We start from the raw sequence: 4,397 nt of genomic DNA, 5'->3' as shown, positions 1-4,397 counted from the left end.
CTGAATTCACACACCTATAATATTTAAATGACAATGGAATACCCTTCTCTGACAAAACTATACAAAAAAGGGGAATATAAATGAACAACCATTTTGTATCTGTATATTCAAAATAGTTAGGATAGATGTACAGCTACATTCACTTAATTCAATGAATAGAGAGATTTGTTCTAATAGTGTTTTTGGACAGGATATCATGTCTACATCTTGTACAATGAATAATCACTAAGACAACAATATGCAATATATTAATTATTGAAACTGTCCTACTAATCAGTTTCTGAAACTGTCTCATTGCTATTTGTTTCTCAATAAAATTATTTTAAAAAAGAGGAAAGAACGGGCAGGAAAGAAATTCTGTCTGCTAAAAGAGATGGTAAGGAGAGGTACGGTAGCTTCTCCACAGTCGCATGATGTCTTACACATAACAAAGCCTCAATTGTATTCTGATTGTGAGTATCAGTATGATGAAGAAAGGAAGGCCTGGATGTCCGGGTGATCCCACAGCAACCTGCAGGGCCTCGGCTTAGGTGTGCCATGAGTTGGAAGGGACAGTCTGCCGTGGTTTTTCCTGCTGAGGACATTTCTTTCTCATAATAAAAGAAAACAGAATATATGAAAGATGAGCGTCCTCCCTTACTTCCGGTTGAACGGTATAATTTGAGGTGGCTGTGTGGTAGTGTGGCAGTCCCGTTATGACCATGAAGGAAAGCAAAGTGAATCTCTGACAACCTGACTGAGAACGCTGCAATTCTCAGGCCAGCACACACTTTCATTCATTTTATTGCTTTAGGGAAAAGCAACACTTAAGGCACTTTTAGTTATTCATTTTTTTGTATGAAGTCAAAAGCACGCTATTGATTCATGAGGAGTTTTTGTGAGTCTACTTTTGAAGACATTAACTGTGTGGTTAACTACATTGCAACCTATTGATATCTTATCCAGATCACACAGTGAGTAGTTTATGAAACAATAGCTGAATTTTGAATAAGAGAATAACATCCTTGATTGTAAACGCAACAGTTGGCTTAGGATACTATTGCTCTCAAAGGCAGTTCTGAAAAGATACTGGAAAATACGGATGCATTTGTTAAAGCACTAGCATCAGTTAGACAGTTTGTTAGTGCAACACCATAAACTCTTACTGCTATGAAATATATAAGGCAAAATTTTGGAGTCCTTACGTGGGGCATGGATCAATCCACCACACAGGTGGAGAGGGTGTTAGACATGAATGGCCCAACATTAACATCTGCTTCCTTGCAAATTATTCCCTATAGCGAGAAAGCAACTGATGAAGGTCAAAAATCTATACAATTCTACTTGGCAGGAAATTTAATACTAAAAATAACTTTCTTATGGTATTCAGGGTATTCTTACCAAAGAGATCAGACATTATGACTCAAATGAGTTTACTAGTAAAGACTGCCATTAGTTGACACTGGAAACATGAGAGCCATCCTAATTGACCAGTGAGTACAGCTTCAGATGAAATTCAGGTTGCTGCAGGAGACCCTGTACATGACTTTCCATTATTGATCGGTTTATGCAGAATAGCTGTGTGCCTAAGAAGACACTGCAGCTGTTGGAGTCACTGCCATATTCATCACAAGCAAATATGAAGAAATGTACCCTCCAGAGGTCGGGGACTTTACCTACGTGACTACCAACACTTACACTAAGCACCAGATCAGGCAGGTGGAAATGAAGATGCTGAGAGTTTTAAACGTTGGTCTGGGTCACCCGCTCCCCCTGCACTTTCTTCATGGAGCATCTCAGATTGGCGAGGTTGATGTTGAGCAGTATACATTGCCCAAATACCTCATGGTACTGTCTATGTATGGAGCTTTTCCCTTAGCACAGAAAGTTCTTGATAATGGTGAAAGTAGGCCGACGCTGTGGCATCACCTGTTGTACACTGAGGAGTCTCTTTCTCCTGTACTGCAACACCTGGCTAAGAATGCAGTAGTGGCCAGTCATGGGCTTACAAAACATACGACCACCAAGAACAAGTGTGCTGCCTCAACGCATGCTAACATCAACACTCTAGTGCAGCTAAATTGTGCAGTAGTTGAAGATTGGGCCAAGGCTGTGGCAGAGGTGTAACTTGGAAACTTGAATACTCTATCTGCAAATGAAATTGGCACCATGTGCCACATGTACAGGCAAAACAGTGTGTCATTATTTTAAATAAAGTGGTTTCTACATGGACGGATTGTGTCAGGATTGGTTTGCCTAAAATGACTGTGGTGTTGTAAAAGCCTCAGCTCATTTCTCTAGTTCTGCTTCTTAGCACCTAGCTTATTGTATGCTTGAGAACAGCAACTAAAGCATACTTTAACAAGAGTTCATTTGCAAACTTCTCATGTTAAATAAAGTCAACTTATGACTTTTAAATTTTGGAGACAGTTTTCTAGATGCTTCTGCCCAACTCTTTTTCTGATTCTTTTTTGACCATAGTTGGGCCTCTTGCTGCAATAGACTGAATACTTTTGGCAACTCCCTTCCCCCCATTTCATATTAAAATTTTACCCCTCCAAGAAGATAAGGGTGGAAGCCTCATGAATGAGATTAATGATTTTATAAAGAAGGTCTCAGAGAACTCTCTCTGTCTGTTGTCACCATGTGTGGCTCCAGTGCACAGACTGAAGTCTGGAACCCAGAAGAGCGATCTCACCAGAACCTGACCACACCAGCATCCTGACCTCAGACTTCAGGCTGCTAAACTTCCAGAAATAGCTTTGTATTTGTAAGCAACCTTATTACTTTCTGGCACTCTGAACCATAAGACACATGTTCACGCTTGGACCAATTCTAGACCAAGAGGAATGTGGCTCTTAGACCAATGAGGGCGATCGTAGTGCTAAAAGACAGGGATAGGATTCCTGAGTCACGCGGGCTGCATGTGCAACACCAAAATAAAAGTGAGGTTCTGATAAGAAGGAAAGAAATAGGTGGATGAAGATAGGCAAGGAAAAAGCCAGGGCATTTCTTGTATGGGCTCACCAATAACCTATTATATCAATGGCATCGCTAAAAATGTTTATTCATTAACATGCTCAGCTACAACATTATCTATGTGATTAATAGGTGCTTAGGTGAAGACTCTAATGCCCTGGCATACTGCTCCAGCTTTGCTGTCGTGGTCGTGCTACAAACCCTGCGTTCTGCTTCTGCTCACGCTGCGTGGCCCACACAGCTTTCCTCCGTATCGGCTTCATTCTTAGACCCAGGTTGAAGGAATACATTGTACGGGGAGCTGGCAGTGTTCCTCTGTGGGACAGAGAAAACAGTGTCAGATCTTTGTGGGCAGATCTAAACTTGTGTTCAGAATTAGTGTACGTCACCTCATTCAGATTTCATCCGGTTACAGAAAACTTTGCGGGCAGTCATGCTGTCAAATCCTCTCAGGCAACTCAGAGTTAGCAACAGTAATTCCCTTTGTCACCCCTAGGAGGCGTCCCTTTCTTCCCTCTTCCCTTGATCCTGATGTATGCAAGTAAAGGAGTCATAGATTGAGCATCCATCAGCACAGTTCCTTGTGCCTCTGGAGCCAGAGTCCTACTTGACTCTAGAACACATTTCTTGAAATTTACTTTTGGTAAACGTTTGAATTTCTTTACAACATAAAAATTAGCATAATTCTTACAAATAATTCTGTCTCAGTTATTTGCAGCTAAAGGTGAATGTTAATCACAGTGGTACATAGCAAACATTTTGATCTTTGGGCCCCTTATTAATCTTAAAAATTATTGGGGCTGTGGAGGTAGCTTGACACTGTAAGCACCTGCCTGGCAAGCTCAAGGACCCAGGTTCGATCCCCGGTACCACAGGCTGTGCTGGCGCTGCCCCAGGTGGCTGAGCCATCCACTGAAACCAGGTGTGGTGGTGCATGTCTGCAATCCCAGAGGCTGAGACGGGAGGATTACTATGAGTCCAAGCTGTGAGGTGAGACCCTGTACGAAATAAGTAAATACATAAATAAATAAGAGATTAAAAAAAATTCAAATTAGGTGCTCATCCATTTTCAAATAACATGTTAAGAAAATAGCATATTTTCATTAGAAATGTATATTTGAAATTTTACAATTCTGTAAGTAGAGAGACATTGTTTTCTATTACTGCAAATATTGAGCTTGAATGGAAGATAGTGAGGGGATTATAGCTGCGCTACGTCCCTTTTGGTGAAGATATATATGAAGTGCGTATATAGAGAAAAAGGAAGAGAGCTTTATGATATTTTCTATATTCTTTGATATCACACCAAAACTTGTCAAGTAGTAGATTTACAAAAGGTCATTGTAAGATGGAATAAAACCTACCAATGAATTTTCGGTGTTTTCCTCCAACACTACCCATGATTCTTATACTTTGAGTGCACTTTCTACCTATGTAGG

The 4,397-nt window shown here is 40.6% G+C and overlaps 1 pseudogene; it reads left to right on the top strand.

Moving 5' to 3' along the window:
* Positions 1-1,230: 1,230 nt before the first annotated feature.
* Positions 1,231-2,106, top strand: LOC101567362 (annotated as a pseudogene).
* The last annotated feature ends 2,291 nt before the right edge of the window (positions 2,107-4,397 follow it).

This window comes from Octodon degus, unplaced genomic scaffold (genome assembly GCF_000260255.1).
Source record: "Octodon degus isolate 3935 unplaced genomic scaffold, OctDeg1.0 scaffold00057, whole genome shotgun sequence".
NCBI classification, from domain to species: domain Eukaryota; kingdom Metazoa; phylum Chordata; class Mammalia; order Rodentia; family Octodontidae; genus Octodon; species Octodon degus.
Note: the sequence above shows the minus strand (reverse complement) of the source record. Positions and strands in the feature narration are given on the sequence as shown.